General features: G+C 37.7%; 1 protein-coding gene across 14 annotated transcripts in view; it reads right to left on the bottom strand.

Annotated features, from left to right (window-relative positions):
• The window catches only part of ZNF536 (zinc finger protein 536), a 345,380-nt gene that overhangs the window by 270,820 nt on the left and 49,560 nt on the right, over positions 1–25,000 (bottom strand). For 7 of the 14 annotated variants that reach the window (XM_021282082.2, XM_065028359.1, XM_065028358.1 and 4 more), the window contains exons 2-3: positions 19,993–20,072; positions 7,551–7,621 (exon numbers count right to left, since the gene is read on the bottom strand). The gene's annotated coding sequence lies outside the window, so the exon portion shown is untranslated. Of the gene's footprint in view, positions 1–7,550; positions 7,622–19,992; positions 20,088–25,000 lie in introns of all 14 variants that reach the window. The other 7 variants (XM_065028364.1, XM_065028366.1, XM_065028360.1 and 4 more) reach the window with 3 other exon arrangements.

Below are 25,000 nucleotides of genomic sequence, written 5' to 3'. Positions count from 1 at the left end.
AGGACTGAGAACTGATAGATCCTAAAAATAATAAAGCAACAAGTAGAGGCAGACACGGTGATTCTCAGGAAGGACTGAAATTAAAGAGCCATAACTGCTAAACTCATTAGCATAGGTAGACCTGTTAAAAATGAAACTTTCGGCAGAAAATTTAGTTCCAACCCAAACCTGATATTACAATATGGAAATGTTTACCTTAGGAAAGTCAAAACACTATCCTTCTGTCATTTAAGTTTTACACTGTATTGTAATACAGCATATTAATGTTCTAAAACATCAAATGTTAACTAGGCATTTCAGCTCCATCATAACATTTGCATAGTTTCCCCTGAAAACTTCAGAATATATGTATGTTAGAAATCATGTCAATCAAATTAGGAATTTTCAAGACAAAACATATTCTGAACTATTCATTTTGTGAGTTTGTGGATGGTGATTTGTCCCCACAAAAGGAAAGAAAAATTTTGAGGAATAAAAATAAGCAGTGTAAATAGCTGGATGGTTAAGCTGAAGGTGGGGAAAAAAATAAGAGCAGCTCTGAATGAGACTGGTCCATTTAACCCCTTCAGCATGACACTGATCTCCCCAAAATGACTCACATGCATCAAGTTCTCCTTGTGCTTCAGGGTTTTACTCAGCTGGGAAACATCCTCTGACCCTTGTTCTCAGCACAAGGATCAGCGCCCATCAGTCCCCACAGGACCTGATGTGGGTGAGCATCACTCGTGTCCTCGTGCTCCCCAAATCCCTCACCCTGTGCCGTTCCTTGGACTTTTTTGCTGTATTTGACCAGGATTAGTATAACTCTGGTCCTGTTAAGTTAGCAGAGAGGAGCAGACTCTGACTGTAAGAATTTTCAACACCTTAAATTAGTCAAAACACACAAACCCTAATGTGTAAATTGTGGCCTTCCTGACCCACTAGTGCACGCCTCTCCCCTTCTGTCTGCACCCTTCAAGGAAAATCTAGTTTTAGTTGAAAACCTGAAAGTTGTTTTACTTTTGTTTTCTATGTTGTTTTTTTTTTTTAAAAAAAAGACAAAAATTGTCTCAAAATACTTCTAGGATAAGCTTTGGGGGGTAGAGGGGCAAACTTATTTAACAAATGCACATCCTTTTAGCAACCAAGACCAGTTTCTAAAATATTGTTACATCTTATGTTTTGCCATTGGTACTTTCTCTTTTCATCATTTCTTCACTATGAATATCAAGTACATAACGAGACCTTACCAACTGTTCATGAACTTACGCAATGGAAATGGGTGAAAAAAAGAAATCCATTTGGCAAAAAAATACCAAGACTAGAATGAGCTTTTTGTTTACATTTTGTTTTATGGGATGTTTCATTAGGATATTTCAATTATTTCAATAAGTACTGAAATAATTCTTCACCCCTACTAAGAGAAACTTGGTCGAAGTTTTTTGTTAAGGTCATGTTCAAGTACTAACATTTAAGCCAACCTAAGATTGGAAGCAGTACAGCATTTGCAGGAAAATATGTATACTTTTTTCACCAAGCCACAGTATTGTTGTTTTCCTACTTCCATCATTATTAATATAAAAAAATTAGTGCAAGGCAAAAAAAAAAAAAAAAAAGGACATTTCACTCCTACTTTCATATTTCTTTAGATCTTAACCTGACATTAATGAGCAAATACACACTAGGATGATGATCACACTGCAGGATAAAATGGCTCATATACTGTGTTGATAAGTTAAGATGAAAGAAATCCAGAACAAAGACATAACAGTATTGTGGAGATATGTTTAGATTCCAAAATATTTGTATCAGTCAAAGATAGAAACACCCAAGACAAAAAAAAAAAAAACGCACACACACCAAACTGATAAATAGAAACATCCTCTTTTTTCCACTTGACTGTATAATAAAGATACTGTATATATTAAAGCATTACTCCATTACTATGCCTAGCTGCCACGTACAATACACAGATACATTATATATATATTTTTTCCATCTGATCTCTGATGCATTTGCAGCTCCCATTGAATATCAATGCCATCCCTAAGCAAGCATTTGAGGATAGGATTTAAGTTACAGGAGACAAAGAAGATGCTCAAATGGAAACAGTACCGGCATTGAAGTCCTGACCCTGATGACCTATGACCATAGTCAAGCCTCTCTGATGCAATTCTTCCTGAATCTCAGAACAAAGCATTATGATTGCACTGAGCAGTCTACTGGGCTGTACTAAAGGAGTTTACAGGAACCATGTCTACCAAATCCAGAAAAGTCACCTGAAAGGTGTGTAACATCATCCCGAACCCCATATAACAACCCTCGCTCTAACTACATGTGTGATGCAGATGGCACATTTCTTCATTTATATTCTACTGGGCAGTGCCCTCATTTTCAATAGTGATCAAACACCACAGCTCTTCCTCTCTTTTTTCTTTCCTGACAGATGAAATTTTTTTTCTCTTCCCATGCTGATTGGCTTATTTACCCAAGATACCGTGACACTTTATCCCATCATAACACAACACTGCTCCCTCTAAGCTAGACTGGTCATTAGATGTATCTTTCTGAAACATGTATATTAATGCCCAGAAGAGATGGACCATGAGCATCACAGATGGGCGAGAAGGGATAAGACATAAATTGGTATCAGGATTGATAACAATTTGAAAGTACGTCAGACACATTGGCACATCGTCTTGATCAACAAAAACTACTATTCACAAATTGTACTTCCACAAGCATCTTCAGTGCTCTCACCAATCAAGATTCATAATAAGCATTTTAAGACTGGTATTATTTTTTTAATGGCATCAGCCTGATGCCAAGCACAAGTCAATAGGAAAACCACTTCAAAGCAATGAAAAGCTGAAGAAAATACAAAAGGTGCACTGGATGAATGCTGCAGCAGTCAACCACTTACACTTAAGAAAGAAGAAGAGGTTATAGTCTAAAAGAGACTTTTTCAACAATAAAGTATGATGTACTATATTTCAGGAATGAATGCTGAATTTGACTAGACAGTTCATAGTAAATGCTATATGATTAGTTGGGGAGGAGGGAGGGGAAGTGTCTGTTTATTTGTGTGGTTTTGGTTTTGTTTGTTTGGGGTTTTTTTAATATATGTAATTTTGTGTTTAAAGACATTCTAAGTGCAGCCAGAAACTGTAACTTTAAAAGTGCTGCCCAACAGCCACATTATAAGTCAGGCACTGTATGTAAAGGTGTGCTCAGGGAAAAATAAACACACCTCACATTCAGGATACTTTTTGTCTCAATGACTACAAAAAGTCATTTAGCCAAGAAAGTAAATAATGGTGAAAAGTATCAGTCCCACTGATTCCTCTTTTCCAGTTAATCCAAGTTTGCCAAAACCAGCTGCTTAATGGTACTATCTTGTGATTTTACAGCTAATTATGTTGATGCTGTGTGAAGGACACAAGCAGTCATTCTTGGTCCTGTGTTTAAAAACCCCTGAATTGGGAATGATTTGAAGAGTCGTTTCTTAGAATTTTTTCTACTGAAGTCAGTTAACGCATGGTACTTCATTAAAACATTAAAGCTAGGTCTAAATTAAGCAAAAATAGCACGAGCACACCACCATATTAACAGTTTTATTCTTTTCACTACACAAGCTAAACCAGGTACTTCTGCCTAATATATTCTGTGCCTGATGAACTTCCTGCAAAACCAAGCCAAATACTTTTTTGCTGAAAAGTATGAAGACTGAGATAAATTTATTTTTAAAAAGAAGAGCTCGAAGTCTTCCTACTTCTTGATTAATGCCAATTCAGTTTGCTTGTTCACAGAGCACAAGAATTCGCATCTTCATTAACTTAGCTTGTACTGTTTATACATGTTTTCAGAAGATGTGCATCTCTGCTGTCCCATTCTAAAGCCAGGCCTGGCTCCAGCATGGCAGTTGATGCACACAGACCTAAGCACAACCTTCTGAACCAGGTTCTGGATATTGCAGCTTCGCCCTTTTAACCTGAATTCCATAAGTGGGTGAATTGCATAATGAAAACAGGAGTCTCCTTATTCATTGGTTTTTAAAAGCTATATAATTCTTGCCCTGCCTCTAATTGCTTTATATTAAATATTCACTAGAAATACATGGGAAATTTGCAGATACTTCATAGTAACTATTCTTTTTGTTCTGGAGACAAAATTATTTACTCAGTTAAAATTATTACTGATTTTTTGCCAAATGAGAAACTGGTACCTGACTTGGTCACAGTAGCCCCATCCTTCTCCTCAGGAATGTCCCATTGCACAACACTTCTCCTGACTGCACCTCTTGCCTCTCCACTGGTTACAAAGGGTTCAGTACAAATTTTGGCTGGAGCTACAAGGCCAACCATCAAATAGTAAAGCAGAAAAGTTATAAAATTACTCTCAGAAGGACCTTCTCCTACTACTCTCCTACAGAGGCAATTTGAGAGAAAGGAAGAAGATGAACGGAAGCTTTTGAGAACCACCCAGACAGGACAGATGATAAACCTACATGCTACCCCTGAGGAAACAGGGTGCGAAGTTCAGTCCTATGTTTGTATATCTAAAGAGTGTAAAATATCAAATATCCTTCTTGAAGAATAATTTTCTCTCTAGCTGCTTACCACATTGCTATGTAACTATACAATAAATATTATCCTGCTCAAATGCTTCTGTTTACTTAGCGTACATTACATTTGATGCTATATGGCAGCATAAGTTTTAGTTCTGACATCTTAAAAATACTAACAGTTGTCAATCAAAATAGCAAGTACATAATAAAAATGTTCTAGAAACTAATAACCCTATATTTCTACACCCTCAGCTTGGAGCTAAGCACTGCTAAAAATAAGATTAATTACATATTTGTACAGTGCCCAATACAATCAGACCTCTAAACAAGCTCCTAGAAATGAACACTGACTAGATACATAATCCTATAGAGAGAGCATGCATATATTATACAATATATGCAATGCTAAATTAATGGCATCATCTTCATTTGGCCCAGGCTACAACAGAGTTTTGGGGGGAACAAAAACAGCCTGGTCAGTGACACAGTGTTAGGGTAGAAGATGAAAGAAAAGGGCACAGTCAATACCAAAGTAATTTATGGCAACTTTTTGCTAATATTCAGAGGCATGGAAGCAGCAAGGAGATACACACAGGACAGGTACTTGAAGCTATGACTAACATAACAGGGTAAAGTGATCAATTTAAGATAAAGCATAAGAAAAATATCTTTTGAATTATATCTATGAAACTTCAGTGGGAACTTCACTGCTTGGGACATTTAAACCTGCTCTCGACAAACTCCTGGCAAATACCCTGTAGGGAACAATCCTGTAATGTCAAGAAGATGGACTAGATGTATAACGGGTCTTTTGCTGCTCCAATTTTTATTGTTCTAATCCATCACCCTTATCGAGGTGGTGAAGTTTTATGTAGACCTTTAAAATTATGACCATTAGAAAGTTAAGTCTGTATCTGTATAATACATACACACATATGGATGTAAGATGTGGTTTTTAAAAATTCAAAGTGCAAATTCTGCACCTAATTAGCCATTGCTTCATCTGTAGCTATGCATTAATCTGGCAAGTACAGATAGACATTCCTAATTATGGTTATGTGAATGCACAATTTACGTGCATAATTGTGACAAGTGAACTTGGAACTTAGGCATACAGTAACTTAAATATGTTCACTGTTGAAAACATGGCAGTATTGGACTGTGACATGCTTAGGCCACAAACCAATCACTCTGTGAGCTTTGACCCAAAACAGAAAATTAAAAATTCTGCGAAGCTGACAACAAGTTGACATCAAAGCTTGCAGAAGCAGCTGAGAACAAGTCCAACAAGGAGCTCTAAACAAACCATTTCACCAGGGATTCTTGAGGAGAAGGTGAAAGATTTTATTTGACTCCCTTCTGCTTAAACCACTGTGGTCTTTCTCATTTTTCTTTGCCCTTCTGTTTCACAGAGAGCCTAGAAGTCCCTGTCACTTCTTCTAAAACCCAAAGTCGATCATGGCTTTTTGTACTGACAATCTACTAACAATAAAAGTCACCCAGATAGAGCAATGGCTGCAGAACACGCTGCTGTTCTGCAGGCGCAGGATGGCAGGACTCTTTATGGATATGCAAAGTGTGTTGGAGGAGGTGGATAAGTCTTCACTTTGTCCATGCATGTTTTTGTTTTCTCTGTTAGTCCAGAATGGAAATCCTCTTATTGACTAAGGCAGTAGGCAATCACCCCTGTATGACTGCCAATAAAGAGATCTATTGTCTACATACTTCAGTAGGAAAGAAAAACAATGAAAGGGTATGGAGAAGGGAAAAGGTGTTTTCCTTTTAATCTCTTAGACTCTAATAGCCATAATTGGCTTTTCTATATAGTTTGGACCTAGTTTGTCATAGTATTACAGCGAGAAACAGTGGCCTGCGCTGATTTTTATCTACAAATCTTAATGACTTCAATTGCTACTAAGGATACAGAACGGTGGCAGGATATGGCCATTCACCATTAAAGCCCTAAAGCCTTCATAATTACTGAGTATACAGAATATTTATTATAGAGACTATGCCAGGCCTCTTTTGTTAGCTGCCCTGGGCTTGTTCTCTGAGCCACATCAAGCAAGAAGTTTAAATGAAACTGCTCCCAAGTTTCTGAAATGGTTTAATAAAACATATACTGACTGTAATATTCAGTTTATAGTAGAAAACTATTGCCCCTTGGTTTGAAAAATGACCTCTAGTTGGCAATTTTACTCTCAGCTTCATAGATTATAGTCCGCTGTTGGTCATTTTCTCAATCCACAGGGCAATACTTTTCCATAACAAGCTCAAACTGCAATCAGTATTTGTAGGCTGTTACACAAGTTGAGGATAATATGTCTCAACACATTCTATTATATGACTAAACAAAAGAAATAACAACCTAGTGACAGACATATGGAGAAAAGCAGTGCTATTCTTCTAATGCTGAGATGGCAGAAAAACATATTTCTTTGTATTGTGCTAATTTATATTAAATTTAATGTCTTCAATACACAATAATCTCTAATTTGATTTTTTCATTAATAGTATTTTGGTTTATGGTGTCTTATATCTATTCTTATTTTAATGTAAAATGACAAAACCTGAATTCTATTAGTATCAGATTTTAGAAGTGACAGATAGCCTAACATTGTAAAATCACATTAAAATGTATTCACATAGATATCTTAAAGATCATTTGCCCTTGGGCACACAAAACACACATTCGTAAACGTACAGGTTTGATATCAAGAATATCCGATACAGTTTAACAGGCAAGCTGCAAGTAATTGTCCCAGCACCCAGCTCTAGTACTTAAATTCTAGATGAAATACCACATTTTGGAAAAAGATTTCCCATATTAAATAATCAAGTAGATACATTGTGTTGAGGAGAAGTCGTAGACCTGGAAGTGAGGGAGATCTGGAGTCTCTTCCAAGATGTGCCACAGATAGCTCTGCCAGCAACTGACGTTAAGAAAATCACCCCATCTTCCCCAACCACAGTTACTCAGAGCTACAGGACAAATACAACTTACCGAGCTGGCCCGAGCCTGGTGAGCTTTAATTCTTTAATCAGTGGATGACGAAAGCTCTTGTAGATACTTTACTGTAAATGCAAAATATTTATAATTACAAGACTAATATTCATCCCCATCTGTAAATAAAACTCGGTGGTTAAAACGTGACACCCACTCACACTCAGAACCAAAGGGAACAACTTCTGAAGCTGAGGATAGCAGAGTCAAACAGAAGGGGACATTTTGTCATCCTTCTTCTAGAAATTACAAGTTACCTACCCTTTAAACAAATACACTGTATTTTCTGGGGATCTGTGGTGGTGCAGAAAGGAGCATCTTGGCTGAAAGCTATAACAAGATCCATAATAGGAAAAGGTTCACTGTAGCTCTGTATAGGCAGCTTCAGAAACTATATGTATCTATAAAACTGCATTTTGATGTGTTAAAGTGGCAGATCTTTTAAAATATCTTTATTTTCCACTGTTCTTATATGATTGTTTAGTCGTAGATTCACCTCCATTCTCTACCTGGAATTTCAAAATGTAGGAACTGCATCCATAAGCTTTAAAACATATGAGCTGAAGAATGTCTTTGAATGTGATTACCAGAAGATGACTGTTCTTTATCTCACAAGTCTTCAAGGAATTTAGCTCTCTAACTCATTAATGGTGTTTGGTGCATTAGGTTTTACAATTCTATGATTTTAGAAGAAAGGTTTTCCAATACAGAAAAAAAAAAGGTGGAGAGGGTAGGGTTTGTTTTGTTGGGGTTTTCTTTGTCGGTTGGTTTTTTTTTTTACATTTTTCATTTTAAGGTAATAAAAGTGACACACATGTGCCATAGCATAATGGATTAATTAAGGAATATGTTTATCCTAGGTCCTGAGCTGTACAGCTTCATAACTCACTCAAAAATTAATGTATTATACCACACTCGACAATGATATATTTATTTTTACCATACCTGTTGAGAATAAATTGTTCTAAATTGGATTATGCTGATATCCAGTGAGAAATGTAAAAATTACATTGTTATTTTAAGAATTTACATTGCTGTGTATTAAAAAAAAATAATCTTCTCACTGAGCTTTTGAACTGTCATGTTACTCCTGCTGTTATGAAACAATAATTGCTGCTGCCACACCTAAAATCAAATGCAATGCATATTGTATTTCTTCATATGCCATGCATTTCCTGCCTTAATCACAAAGCCATATACAGTATATTTTTGGGCTATTCTTTCATTACTGACTGCTTTTGTGTATAAGTAATACACAACTACGCATGCAAGGACTCATAAAATCTTCATTTCTAAAATCAACATATGAAAAATCCCTAAATAATAATGTACAGATGTTTCATATTTAAATGAGCTGCATTTAATGCTGCCAATCATATGTGCAATAAACTTGGTGAATTTCAAGGTACTCAGAATTTACAACAGATTTTTTTTAATCAAAAGATCATTTTAGGATAACTGAAAAAATGACTGCTCAATAAATATACAAAGATACATTTATATTTCTGATGTCATTTTTAAACTCCTGTGTGGTCAACTATCCTATGCTGTTCCATACCAATTCCTATTTCTTTTACCTCAATAAAGTTGATTCTGCTTGTCCTTAAGCTGCAATGCCTCACTAAAAGTAAATTATCTGCACGTTATCTGTAGAATAATCCTCTTCCTGAATACAAGACAGAACATCAGAGTTTCTAATCCTACAGCAGATAGAGTAATTCACATCCACTGTACATTTTACTGTAAAGACAGAGTAATACAATATGTTTGATAAATCATGTATGTGTCTGTGTACAAAGAAAAAGGTTTATCTCCTTTCTTACAAGATGCATCTGTATTAAAACACACACTCCCTTGTGCTGGCACGGCAAGAATCTTTAGAAGTTCTACAATAAAGACATCCAAGTTTAAAAAATGAAGCAGCTCACAGGTCAAACAAGTTCCTGATGAGAAGTGCTTAACCAGAAATATTATTCCACTGATTCTAAGTTTTCTTCCATACATCAAACCCTAGAGTCTATTGATTAAATAAAACTGATCTTTCTATATTTCAAAGCAAAAGAGAATTAAATCATTCCCCATTGTTTTCCTTCGGTTTGGAACAATCACTCGTACACACTGGCCATGTGTCCTGCTTATAATTACAACATCCTTAAGGAGAGCTTATTCTGCAATGACTGATCACAGGTTTCTTGCCTCTTCCTCTAAATCTTCTGCTCCTGGTCATAATCAATGGTACTTGATGGCCCAATATTCTGATCCAATATGGCAAGCGATATGATCCATGATCTGCTAAGAATCAATAAATTAATTTGCTCCAGGAAATTTTGGACCAGAACAACTCTAAGTATATGTAAATACAAGAATTTACTGCAATTACACTGGCACATCTTTCTCATACCTCTTTTTCACTGCATAATTAGCTTCATCATGCCTTAATTTTGCTTGCAATCCTATATAAAGTAATCTGGGCCAGGCAGCCCTTGCAAAGCTTTTCCAATGTCAAGGCCTGACAGCCTGATGAACAAAGGGTCTCTATCAGCAAAACACATGAAAACACTGCGTATCTCTCTATTGCTGGACCCCACATAACAGTGACTGGGCTCTGAAGATACCATCAAATACTAATATAGCATGAACATGTTAAAAACTGCTAATGATGTCTTTGAAGAGCACCAACAGGAAGATACAAAAATCTTCTTTGGAGTTTAGTTTTGTCTTTCCCTCCTTCTCCCACCCACTACTTGTTCAAAAGTGTCCAAGTTGGCTTAATGGTTCCCTTGGTCTACTGTGAGATGTGGTTTCCATTCTGAAAGGTAATCTCTACAAGGCTAAACCAGTAGTATCCAAATACACTTCTGTGTTTCACTCCACACTTGCGGATGAAACGACACACGCTAAGCTCAATTCTGTTACTGTATATGCACATCATTTAGTCATTTGAATAAAGTATTCTCAGTATTTTTTTTAAAGGCAAGGAATTTTTGATGTACTTTGAACCTTCTTTAAATTAGCATCACAGACTAGGGTAAATGAATAATTAGTAATAAATTAACAAAAAAAGAATTTATTACCTGTTAGTTATTTCAGCATAATGGAGTCACAGAAATGTGGAATGGTGAGTAAATACAGACGTCTGCACAGTTAAGAAGGCTGCAGCTTGGGCATTGCCCTTCAGCCCTTTAGTCTTTTTCCACTAGAAATCACTACTTCAGCACCAGCAAAGATGAGAACCTTGCTTCTGCTAAGCAGCGCTAATTTCTGCCCATTGTGACATTCAAAGGAGGATCAATCAAGTCACAGGGGTAAGAAAAAAGTTTGCCTATGATGTGGCTGTCACCAGTGAAGATGAGTTTGTAACACCCTCCAAGCATCAAGACAACACACAAAAGAAACATTAAAAAAAATAAACCCAACAGATACTCTTGCAAAATATATCAGTGCAGTTCTCCAAACTGAAAAAAGCTGAAGTCAGAAGATCAAGAACTCACAGTTAGGCTTTTCCTATTAGTTAAAGAACATAAGGGTTCTCCTGAAGTCTTTGATTGATATATGATCTTTTCTTTCTTTTCAGGCAGAACAGCTGTCCAGTGAACTAGAAGAAATAGCCCTGAAGACAGCTTTGTGTCTGATATGACTTTGAGAGAGAAAATTATCCCAATGATAAATGCTTTACATGGAACATCTAAGAAAAAAATAAAATAAAAATGTCATCCATGAAAGACTTTTTCTCTCTCTTTGAGCAAGCAATCACTATTATCATCATTTGAGGAGGAGGAGAGCATTGCAGTGCCTGATACCAAAGAAAAAAAGGTATTTCCCTCAAAACTAGATTTGGAATGAACCCAGCCAAAAAGCAGCTATAGGTACTTTCGAGAGAAGGACAACTGGGCAAATGGGGAGAAAAGCAGAGAATTTTCTGAAGATTGTCAGGACACATTGACCTGGGATTTATCATAACTTCCTTCATTCTTCTCTGTAAGGAAACTCTTTAAGAAAGCTGAAACACACTTTGCTAGCTGATAAAGACACACAATCTTTACCACAATAAGTATATGCAGGAAGAGCTTCACTGTGTCCAACAAAAAACAAAGCAGCAATGGCCACCACAAACCTCCTCAGCAGAAACGCTTGGTACAAATTAGTGTAAATTTACTCAATCTAATGGAATTATGTAAATTACATAAATGGGAGACTACAGCCACTGTGATAATTCAGATTAAAGATAGCATGAAATGGAGCCTGTCTGGAGCTTGCACAAGTTAAACAGTGGTAAACAGTACATCAGTGGATCATCCACCCACCCTCTACAGCCTTGTTGAATTTGCCACACAGATTATGTTCTCCATTAATCTGGTCAAGACTAAATACAGGTTCCTACATACCTGATACAGGATAGGATAGGATAGGATAGGATAGGATAGGATAGGATAGGATAGGATAGGATAGGATAGGATAGGATAGGATAGGATAGGATAGGATAGGTCTTGGCTTAGCAATGCCTAGCAGAAGAGCACTATGACATTCTGTGCAGCCTGTCTTAATGGTTCTTGAATCCTTAACCCAGGTCTTGCTCACCCTGCCCAAAACTCTACACCTTTCAATATGATGGATCTTTCCTCAACAGCACTCTTCAAACTTTCACTTTTCTCCCAACAGAGAACCCCTCTTCCTGAATAAGCACTTGTATGTATACTTATTTCAGAAGCTAGTTGAAATTAAATGAGATCTTTGGCACTGAGTAACTTAGACAGTTACACATTCTCATATACAATTGCACAGCCAGAGATAGTTTTCTCTTCCTTCCATTACATAACTTAAACACCCTTCTTCTTCCTATCCCAAACCTATTCCTTCATCCCTACTCTGGAGTCCTCCTAATCCTCCCACATAAGCTGCCATTACCCTTATGCATCAGTGGTGCTACCACCAGCTATTGACATCTGCCTGCTCTTCTGCCACCTCACCTTTCCCTCCCTGCATCATTCAAGTGCCAGCCCCTGCTCTTACACAGATTTTAATCCACAGTTCTCAGAAATCCTCCTCCATGGGGTTCCAACAATAGAAGAACAGGAGATAAGAACATAAAAGCACCCTCAATGTGGTGTCCCATCAGGAAGCCAACTAAATCTGATAGACACTGTCCTCCATGACCCACAAGCAGGAAAGGGCTGAGCATTTAGAGAGGAGAAACAACAGTTCAGAAAACACCATTATATGGTCTGTAATCAGCCAGCACCAGCTAACAAATAAAAAGCATTTGCCTAGGTCTTTATTTTTGAGGTAATCAAACCACATTTAAAAAAATATAAAAGAAAAAACTATTTCCGCACATACATGTTATACATATATATATTTGTATTTGTGTTTCCCCTCCTTCACCCCCACTTTCAGTTTGCAGTGACAATCAGCAATTATTTTACAGAGAAAGACTCTGTAACAAGCTTATAGGATGCCTTTAGTAATAAGATAATTATTTGTAATTCTATAAAGAATTATAATTTTTAATTTAAAAAGAAATCAAATAATAACAGCTTTCATCTTTCCTACTATGTGAAGAAAACATTCTCTGCCTACAACTCAAATTATCATTCTCTCCTTTGTGCAAAATGAATTGACCCAGAAAACTAAAAGGGTAAGAACCCATATTTGCTGGGCTTATGCAGCAGCCAAAAGTTCATGAAAAACACTGTTGTGTATCACATAGCAACCACTTGATGCCTATTGTTAAAATACAGCAGTTATTCAAAAAGTAAAATCTTGCATTCTCAAATAAGAAGCCAGGCTGCGATGTGTGTTTACTGTTTTTGGGAAATAGTCATCTTGTCATTTTCTGTTTTTCCATAGTCTTGGCATATTTGGTCAGCTATGCAATGTGCAGTTACCCACAGGAAAGAAAAGGAACACAAGAATTTTCCTCCAGTGTTTGGCTCACAGGACAATGTCCATTCAAAGCAACACTTGAGATCACTAGTAAGAGAGTTAAGATGTGCTCTATTTTTATGCAGCCACACTTCCAGTAAAAATGTAATATTCCAAAGGAAGAGTGTCAGGGAGAGAGGGAAAGAAGCTTTCTGCTTTTGACCGAGCATTACAGTTGCCAACTTTCACCTGTTCTCAAAGCAAGCTGCTCTCAGGGTGTCCTTTACACATGTGCTGTGTCCACATCACCACTGCACATTTGCGCTTCTTCCCAGCACTGTCACCTGTCGCTGCAGCTGTGCAGAGCTATGAACTTCACAGGTACTTCCCACTCCACCTCTCCTCCAAATCTTTCGTGGACAGATATGGTAAAAAAAATTGCAACAAAAGTAACATTTATAGAGGAGGAAAGAAAAACAGCTATAGAGTCAGAAAAATTATTATTTCTGTTAGGCGGAGAATGCGTTACTCTACAATATTTGAAAAGCAGTGACATATCAGTTGAGCTGTTCTGGCCTTCCCAGATTTCCATGGAAGTTGAAAGACAGCCCTCAGTTTCAGTCACAACTGCATCAGACTGTCTGTTTAAATTATCAAAGCAAGACCAAAAGGGTTCTTCTGAAACAACTGCTGGAGAAGATGAAGGGAAGAATAAGAAAGATATAAACTCCCTTGTAGATGCTATGTGCTATTACACAAATAGTACAACTTAAAACTTCAAGATAATAGCATTTTTAATACCAGAAGGGAATGACAGACTCGCTTAGAATAACTTTGTACACGGCCTTGATGAAACATCTCAAAGAGGTAAGCAACATTTTTGCTAGCTGTTAAGATGCTTGTTGGGATTATCTGCTTATCTAAAAGAGTGTTTAAACTCCTTTTGAGTAGCAAAGAAAAAAAAGACAGTGGCAGAAATTAGATTAATGGGGGAAAAGTGTGAACGTAGACATTTTTGCTAAGATCCTTACTTTGAGACCAGCTGCATCCAGGTACACGTGTGGTGTTTTCATAGTCTCTGAAAAGAAAGTTGAGTGGCAGGAAGGAAACCCCACATGAATGCATGGAGCTGCTCAGGAAGTGTGAGAATGAATTAGGTACCCAGGGAGCACAGAGGCAAGTTTTATGATTTTAGAGAGAGAAAGATCTGTTTCCAAAACAAGATGGAAAACATGGATGGGCTGAAGTTGCAGCTTGCTTGTTACAAGTGTTCCTGCTTGTCTTAGTGAAAGTTCTTTATTGATGGTCAGAGGAAAAAGCAAAATATCAACTTCTTAATTGAGCATCTCAGCTGGCTTACAAAGTATATATTCAAACAGAAGTGTATAAACAATTAAATAGTTGAATCACTCCAGAGGTGCGTACTTACAGACAGGGATTATCTATACAACGGAAATGCTTGATTTGGTCATTGGTCAGTGATCTGGCCATGACAGGATGTGGTAATTATACGTGACTGCTGAATAGCTGTAGTTACAATAGCACAGTCATGTGTAATTTATCAGCAAGATACTGGCATACTTGATGAAACAAAGACCAAGCTATTACATCCGGTGCATAACTAAAAACTAAGAAGTCTTTCCTCTAAAACAATAGAAAGTGCATGTTGAAGAATAATACAGAACTTTTCTAGCACAACTCAAATTCTCCTCTGAAAAAATGTATCCTTCTCTCAGAAACAGACTCCTAGCACAGGGACTTGGAATTTATGATCCACCAAAATACTCTGTTTAACAAAAACGCAATGCCTACACTGTGCCTGTGCAAATAACTAAGAACAAGTGACTCTAAGGACCAGTAAGAACGAAGCCCAAAACTCCTATCAAACAATATCTGAGGTTTGAAAAAGTCAAGACAAAGTGCAGTTTTCTAAAAATTGCAATAAATTGAGATTTCTGTAACAATTGACTCATTTTGCCTGCTTTTATCTGAGGATCTCAAAGAGCACTCCAAGTGTTAATTAAATTACAAAGCATTTTTGAGACAGGTAAATGGTATTGTGCCCACTGGGGAACACAGAGAACATTTATGCTTCATTACTAAAGTCACATAGTAATTCAATGGCTAGTAATATAAGCCAAGAATTATCAGTCGCCACTTCCACTCATTGACCTGATGGCCTCACAAGAGAGAAAATTAGCCTTAAAAACCAAAAGTACATTCTTGTGCTTTTCTATCTTCCAAGAATTAGGCCAAAAGTTTAAAAAATTCATTTTATTCTTCTGCTTACTGGGAGGCCTGTCTTTCTGAGTTACACAAAAGCAGCCACTTCCTAACCTTCCCAAGTGTGTTAAGGATCACAGTACAGCAATTTGGATAGGAACCTAAACAAGGGCAGTGAACTCTAATGGTGCCGTGTCACACCTTACACAGCTGCATTGGGATCCTCTTCTCACCAGCCATCATCCCAGAGGTGACACACAAGAGCCTCTCTCCCATCAGAATGAAGATGGAAAGATGTGCAGACAAAATAATCCTTCACTGGCCAATTCACTGACTTTACCAAAGAAACAGACATGAAACTACCCTAAGGAACGCGATGCCTCATGCACTTCATATAATAATCTCCCACTGAAAGGAACAGCATAGAAACAACCAACTGGGCCCTGAAAGTGTTCTGACCATGGAAGTCTATCCTGCAGTCTACTGCATCTATTTTGAGTTGTGTGTAAAGAGAGCAGGGAGAAGCCTTTCACTGACCACTCTATTCTTAATCAAAAAAAGGAATCCTCAATTTCTCATTCTAGCCCAGTCCTGACTAGTGCAACTGTGGGATCCATGAGTAATAAAGCAGTAAGATATAATGCAATCTGCACAATAGACAGTCCAGTGACTTACAGTGCAACCTAAGGCATCTCTAATTCAGGACCAGTACAGCTTTGTTAGAGCTTTAACAAATTACATCTCCATTAGCAAACTGAGTTTGGAGAGTTCTTTCTAAAAGGTTTTTTTGTTGGTAAATAATTATTTATTACTAAAAACAGGGAAGCATCATTTGGAACTTTCTTTAAACCTTTTGAATACAACATTAAACCAAGATTTCAGGCTTTATTTCTGCTCCCTTCATTTCTTGTTATGTCATGAAGATTCAGCTATGTGGAAGAGATGAGAACGTCTTTGATTTAAATGACCAAGGCTTAAGATTGCCTTTACTGTGGCAGAAAAAATGAAGCTGCTACATATATTTCTAGCAGTAGTATTATTGTTATATGGTATGACAGTTATAACATTTTTTTTTCCTAAAAATATATCTAAAGGACCACACGGTTTATACACTGCATTCAAAATATTTTTTCTTCGTTTACATTGATTGCATATTTCAAATCATGTTACAGCTGTATCACTTAGCCTAAATCAAATAAGGAATCCACATAAATGCATGCACACACTTTCCTTGTTTTTAGACATTGCCGGTATTGACAAGATTAAAATATTTTTCTCATTCATTATTTATTGTGATATGATGAAACGGTAAGAGTACGTATTTAGCAGAACATTGCAAAGTAGAGTTAAAACGTGGACATGCTGTTTCATTTCTGTTTTGCTGCAACAGTGTTAAGTACGTGACTCCCTGACTGCAATGATGACATCTTTGTGTGATGAAGATTTAAGATGCTTTGCAACGATGCAGCGTTACCCAAACTCTTCAGCCATGCTGATTAGGAGCATTATTAAACAGATGAACCTAAGACTGGAAAGACTGCTGTGAGTAAAGTCCCTCCTGTTGGAGAGGACTGGGGGAATCAGTTTGCTGCAAGAGCAGCAAACTTCTACACTGCATCGGGTATGTAGCTGGAATGATGGGAGGCAGTCCTACATATCCACCTCCAACACTTTGACAAGCACCAACAATTTTTGTTACCAAAAATGCATCCTCCAGGTACTTTCTCTGCTTCTAGGGTGAACTGATAACTGGAGTTTGGGGTCAAGAAATACTATATGTGCTTGAACCTCAAGTACAGGGTAGATCTGTATGATTTTGGTTTTCAAATATATCTACATGGGACTGAAAACCACAGGCACAACACTGTACAATCCCAGTTTCCAGGTCACAGTTGGGCACCATTCTGCATATTCCTACTGGCAAAGGAGCAAGTAAATGCCCAAGAGAGCACACCACAACACAGCAACCGTAACCAAAACTGGTACTGCTGGGCAGAGCAGCAAAGAGCTCTTTCCTCCTGTAGAATGCAGCAGTATCTGGGTTAGAATGCAGAAAAATTACAGACATATTTGAGCCCAAATGCTTATTCTTGCATACTACAATCTAAATATACCCCCTATGATAAATACAGCAGAATAATCAGAAGGTGCTGAATGCTTAAAATGCACCCTTAACAAAACAAAACAATGTAATGCATATCTCTCTTTTTGTGTCAAACGATTTGCCTAACAAATCATAATAATGTAGAATGATATAAAATTCACCCATCAAGCCCAAATGCATGCATGCACAAAGATTACCATGGCAAAGAATTGTGAATTTCATTAAATATGTTAAAGGGGGAAAAAAAAAAAAAAAATCAGCTTTGAAAAATAGTAATCCTGTCTTTCAACAAAAATATTATAGGAAGCTATGAATTTGGTAGATCTGAATAGGATGTTGGTACATGTTTTACTAAGGTAATATAATGGCACACTATTATTAGATCACATTAATCATTACTGTGCCAAAGGCACTGACAGCACCACTGAAAAGGATTGAAAGGGCTGGTAATGGATATAAATTACCCATTGTGTGATAAAAGGATTTTTACTAAGAAGGTAAGAATAAAACAGCAAATTTCTAATATAACTGTTGTGTAAAAACCAAAATAAAAGTAATCCAGTCAGTAATATCCACAAAATCAGAAAGTAAGCACTTTTGAAACAAGATAAAGTCACAATAAAAACTGTATACAATGTAAAATTAATTTTCTGGTGCATAATATTACTATCAATTTAAATAGTTTATATGATGACATCTAAGGGGTATGGTCAAGAGAAAGGTAAGCTTTGTTAATTAGAATCAAGTATGAGCTTCTGCATGAGTATTTTAAGTTTGTTGGTGTGTATTTTTATTTTTTAACCTATAATGACTTCATGACAGCCCCTGAAACGCAAGACGTGTTAAGAGTTTTCTGTTCCGTGCATTAACATCACAACAAACAGCACACCTCTCAGATGGTTTTATTAGTATGTGGATTCCAAATGCTATTACAAAACGAACCACGTCTTTGCTGAGCTATTTAACCATTTGATTGAAACCATTTGTATTACTAATTGTCCAGTTCTGTGTTCCTCCGTTACTCTGGCAAGTATTTCCTGATATTGGTAGAGACACTGAAGTGAATTGGTCAAACTACATCCTTATTTACAGCATTAGAAATCCACATATCTTCTCTGAAGTTGATGGAATTATTCTAGAAGCAAGTCAATACAATTCTTTTCAAGTCAATTGTCTAGAATAAAATCTAGTAGCTCACATTCAATTAGCAAGTTTTAAAAATTGTGAGCCGTATTCTTAAATGATATAAATTTCTAAGTACAGACATCAATCCTGAAAACACGTCTATGCTTAACTTTACTCACGTGAGCAATTCCATTAGCATCAGTAATTCAATACCTGCTTATGCATTTGCAGTACTGAAGCTTTAATATGCCTGAATATCCTCTCACTTACATTAGCTATAAATCAGCACAATTCCTCTGATTCACACAGTTTCTACTGATGCACAAGATATAAAACCAAGTGGACAATCCAGTATAACAATTATAATGAAGAAATAACATAAGAATTTTATTTGAGAGCAGAAGCTATGAGAAATTTTGATTTAAGAATCAATTAACGCATGTAGAATGTAGAATTAATTATTGGTTATTTCCTAGGAAGCTAGACTTTTATTTCAAACTGAGGGCCAAATAACCCAATTCTGATTTCACACCGATTTCCACACCAATCTGATTTCTCCGACTTTACAGGAGCTATTTTTCTACTGCACTGGCATAGCTCAGAGGAAAATCATATATACAATGTAGTACACCCCTCCACCCACAGATTTTCATGGGTGTTCTTCTCATGCTAATATACAACAGAATATGATTTTTAATAATATGCATGAGATGTTCTATTGAACTTATGGAAAAAAAAAGTGATAAAATGAATTTAATCATGGATGTCATGGATTTTTTTTTTAAATCAGCAGTCTGTTGATAAAGTAATAAATGATGATTCATCTCTAACACAATTATTACATATCAACTGCGTAAGATGAATGCTCATGACTTTACCAAGCAGATTTTTTCTTGAAAAATCTATTTGTAGCTCACTATACCCTAAAAGAACTACAATAAAAAGTTTTGCTAAAGACACAAACATAATATTGTTGAAGATGTGAAAAAACATATGAGAACAGATTTTTAAATCTAATTTAGGTACCTCATTTTAATGTATTTTTTTAATATGGGAAAACAAGCCTAAAAACTCAGATCCATAAGCAGAAGAAAATCTTATGAGAACAATATAAGTAAGTATTCTTACCAGTTACTCTTAAACCAACGAATGTGTTCCCTGGCTGAGGAAATTCTTAAAAGACACGGGACGGGTACTGAAGGTCACAACTGTAAAAATAAAATCTGTGAGAAATTTAATATGTCAAAATTCAGTGTTTGAATCAGACATTTACATCAAAATATTACAATACCACCTCAAGCAGATAATCTACAGAGCAGAGTACTGAGAATTAGAATATTAATGGGATTAATACCTATTATTTTTTTAAGCCTTCATAAAATACATGTTTGGTGGTCATTTCATTTTGGAAACAGAAAAGTTCTTTCAGTTCTGGATTGTTTTGAGAGGGAAAACGTCTCATCAATATAATGCTGAGGAACAGAATGGAATTCTTCTGATCTTTCCCCTAGACAGTGCAGCAAAAGAGGACAAAACAGGATAAAACAAAAGTTGCATAGCATACTCCAGAAACCCAGTTATTCTCTTTGACATTGATATTCTAATCTTTCAAACTGAGTAAAAAGAGAACAGCTACTAATTGTATTTTTACTTTTTTTAATTCCATTTTATAACAGAAATAAGTCCTTTGTAGATGATCTCATCTAATAAACCCTACTTAAAAGAGATAAGAGCTAGCAGTAAAAGCCAAGCCAGAATACTTCCAAGATATTTGTCAGTAGTGAATTTAGGGCCATTACATTAGTAAGCAAAATGAAAAAAACAAAAACAAAGGGCATTCTTAGAGCCAAATAAAGTTCACTGGACAGAAGCTCTAATCTGAAGAATTTATGACTGAGAATTCTAACTATGTTTATTCCTATGCATGTCTAACAAATGGAATTAAAGGCCACTTCCAAATAATACACTTTGTACATCTGCATCAACCAAACTATTTCATACAACAAACTGTGGCTCAAAACCCCAGTTTAAGCACCACAGCCTTAGGGCTTCACCTGACCAACACCAGTTTCCCAGAAAAGCACCGAATTCACTGCAGAGCCCCAGTGACAGGCTGTAGCAGCCAGTGCTGACAGAACTGCATCATCATTTCTGTGGAAAATAATTAAGAGCTTGGCCATTTTATCACATTTAGTTTAAAAGGGCCGGCACTGACAGGACCATGCTGCTGGGCAGTGCCATTTGCTGACTTGAAGGATAAACAACAATTTTGAGGACTCCTAATGGTGACAAAAGCAATATTAAACAATTTTGCAACTCAGAAACTCACTACTAAGAAGCACAGCCCTCCACTAGTGCAATACAAATACAACACGTTTCATGTACCCTAAGATCTCTCCAGACCCTGCCTTGACCAAATCACATCCACTGTAAAATGCTACTGCAGAATATCCCACTTAGTCTGTGCCATCTCCTCTTCTCACTCCTTTGATTTTTCCACCACACCAAATGCAAGCTACTTATTTTCATTTTGATGGTCTACCACAACGTTTCCCAATTCCCACCTCACTTGCAGATTGGACCAGTCTCTATCACGCTCCTAGAAATATTTTCCAAGTGATAATTTGGCCATATGACTTCTCTGACATAAAAGAATTAACCCAGTAAAAGCTTCAAACCCCTCCTTTATAACTCGCATTTCCACAGTTAAGAGCCGACAATTCAGCAGTCGACGTTAGGTTTGCCATCACCACTGTTTCTCACCCATAGGCACACATTTCTTTTTCACTCTCTCCTCACACCGTGTTTTCTTTTACATGCCAATTGTCTCTGGTTTTATACTTGAATTACAGGCTTTGCCTTTTGGGGCTTATCTTCTCATTAAATAGTTTACAGTATTGAACTTAACAAGTGGTGAGCAAGCATCTCTGATCTGGTATCCCACTTCCCGTGGGTATTATCCAGCTACAAGAGAAGCAAACCAATGGGCAGTCAAGCCAAGCACCTACCATGTTGGCTAGAGAGAAGGAAAACCTTTTGTAAATGGTTAAAAAAAATAAAAAAAGCCACTCTGCATCAGATTTGGTCTTCCCAAGCATGAAATATCAAGACAGAATTCAAATAAGTGAATTTTGGTTACAATATTCAGATGCATAGAAAAAGAAAATTCCTGGACTACTACATATAAACATAGGTCCCATCCAATGTTTTCAGTTGCACAGTGTCTAAAAACAGTGACAGCTTGTTTGTGTGCAATTTCTGCTGTTGTTGATGTCTTAAAACCTCAAGATATACCATTTTAGTGTTTACTTGCAGCTCATTCAATGTAAGAAAGCCAAGAAGTAGAAACAAAGATGATAATAAGCTGTTAAGTTTTGAGAAGATGTTTTCTTGCTAAACAGGTTCTTAGTACTCCTACGCCAACATCATAGACTACATTTTTGCTAAGCTATTACAAGGCTACTTGTGTTTAGAAAAAAATTCAGATTTTACATACACGCTCATGACTTGCAAAATTCTAAGAATGATTCTCAAGGGGCTTTCACTAAGATGCTTTATAAATTCTGATGACAGACAGAACAGAGTAAGGCTTCATCTCTTAAAGTCCTGTACTGATTTGTTTGGAGGCTTCATGTCATTGATCAGCATGTCAATGTCTCTTGCAATCTGCTTTCCAGTTCATGACTGTGAGTGAACCCCTCAGGTTTAAAACCTTAAATGATTTAAAGTCTGTGATACATAACCTTACGAACAAATTGGGAAAATCTGTAGCTTTACACATTAAACTGTAGCAGAAATGATTTAAAGCCTTATAAAAAGGTATTTTACTTACCTGTGCTAATATTATTCTAACACATTTGACACTGACTATGTAAAGCAGATAGCTTAAAGGTACAGGCAGCAAGCTGCATGGAAAGAAATTAAGATAGTTCCCACTTAGGTCAAATTGGGCCAGTTTACTGATGTCTAATACACTTGCTGGGATTAAAAAAAAATGTGCTGTGAACCCCTACAGACTAATTTATCATGCGAAAGTGTCCCAGAGTAGCAGTCTCATAGTTGTGCTTGGCCCAATGAGTGACCCTGTTCCCCTTGCACAACTCTACCCCCAAAGAAGAAAGCCCAAAGGTCGTCAGAAGGAGGATAGTAAAATAAAAGCAGTACTATCAAGACATAACTGGGGTAAAAGGGCACAATTTTTGTTCATTCTTAAACATGCTTATGTCGCTCATTCCTTGAAACAGATTACAGACATTAAAGGGAGAAAAATCTCTCATCCCATTGATGAGTGGGGGCCAGGATTCCTGCAGGTTACGGATAGAAATCTAATACACAGCAGGGGAAAACAGATGCTTTGAATGCAGACTTGTGAACGATCAGATTTCCCCCAAATAACTGAGGCTGCAAAGGCTTCATTGGAAAGCTCTTAGCACCACATCCCATTCCAGTTAACTTCAATGATCAAACCCCTGCTAATCTCAAGGGGACAAGACTTGGGCCCTCTGTAAACAATGTATCCTTTCTGATGGAATGAGGTGTCATGTTTAAATTATTATTCCCCATCAGCTGCTTTTTGAGGGCCTCTTGAAATGCCATGGCATAGCTGCTCTCACCCTGGGCACAGAGATGCAGGGACAGAGATACACAAGCAGGGAAAGAGGCTCAATGACAGGACTAAGTCAGCCCAGCAGCCATGCAGGACACCCTGCACAGGCCTCCATGTAAACGCCACATACATCATAAATGCAGGACAAGACCAACAGACCCTTAAGGGTCCATTTAGTGTCACTGGGAGTTACACGCATAAGAGAGAGAAACAGTCCCTAAAGCAGGCTGTTGGAATAAATCTCGGTACTTTTCCACTGTCCCCAAAAAACTTCAGTGTTGACACTGCTTTCCTCAGGCTGGGACATGGTTTCCACCCGTGCCACCACAGTCCTCCCTCACAGCCCCAACATCAGACCTTCATCTCTGTGCGCCCTACCCAGGCACTCTGAGATCTTCAACACCTAAAACTGTCTGCATATAAATATAAGGTATTTAAAAATTCAAGTCTCACCACGACAGGATTTGCCCACATCTCCTGGCAAATCTGTGGTGTTTGATCTAACATCCTTTCAGGGAAGCTCCTTTACATCACTGAGATCATGCAACAAACTACCACTCTCATTTTCCCTCCTGATGTAAGTAAGCAAAAGACAGCAAAGAGAACAGGACAGGAACGCACATCATTTTACTTCGGTGGAACCAAGGGGTTTGCAAAAATATCTTATCAAAGAGACACAACTCTCTTCAGCTCCTTCGGTTTTTCTACACGTTTGTGCTTCAAACATGCCAGTTTGCATTTATTTTGTGCAGCTTCTACCTTGCTGTGTTCTTTGGCACTAACACCACCAGTAACCTGCCCCTGTTAGGACTAGTTATCACTTGCAAAAATAATAACTTTAGCACAGTGCTGCTCCTGACTTTTGTGCTCAGGCCTGATCTAAAGCCCTAAAAGTCAGCAGATGTGGTTTGACTTGGTGGCAGGTGGATCAGGCCTTTCTGGAGACCAGCTAATGACATCTGCACCACTGGTGGCAGCACGGCTCAAATGGGACTTGGCACTTGCCACTGTGGACTTGGAAAAGGGTAGGATTCAGCCCATGAGCCACATTGAACACACTTCCCCTGGAGTCAGCAGGAGATCCACATGTCCAGGGTTGTGCCATCCTCTGGTAATCACACATTGGGGGAAAAACTGGTAAAGTGGGGCTGCTGGGGGCAGAGGAGGAGGAGGAAGCAGGAGCATCCCAGAGCAGCAACCCCAGGGGACAGCAGCTGCTGCCATCTTGCCCCAGTGCTGCAGGGCAAGGGGGTCCCAGCCCCCTCAAACAGTCTCTGCTGGCTGGGGTGCCCCATGGCCTGGCACACACTCCCCCAGACAAGACCCCCAAGCCAGCTGGCGCCTATGGGTTACCCTGGGTGGCTGTGAGGTGCCTGCAGAGCAGCACCCACATCCTGCATCCCTGCCATGTGCTGCTGGGGAGACTTCCTGGGCTGTGCTCCTCACAAACACCCCGAGCACTGGCCTTTGTCTACTTGGACTTCTTCCTTTGGAAAGATTTAAGAAAAAAAAAAAAGAAGCCGGACAGCT

This window comes from Columba livia, chromosome 13, assembly GCF_036013475.1.
Source record: "Columba livia isolate bColLiv1 breed racing homer chromosome 13, bColLiv1.pat.W.v2, whole genome shotgun sequence".
NCBI classification, from domain to species: Eukaryota; Metazoa; Chordata; class Aves; order Columbiformes; family Columbidae; genus Columba; species Columba livia.
The sequence above is the reverse complement of the archived record's forward strand: the minus strand, read 5'-3'. Positions and strand labels throughout refer to the sequence as shown.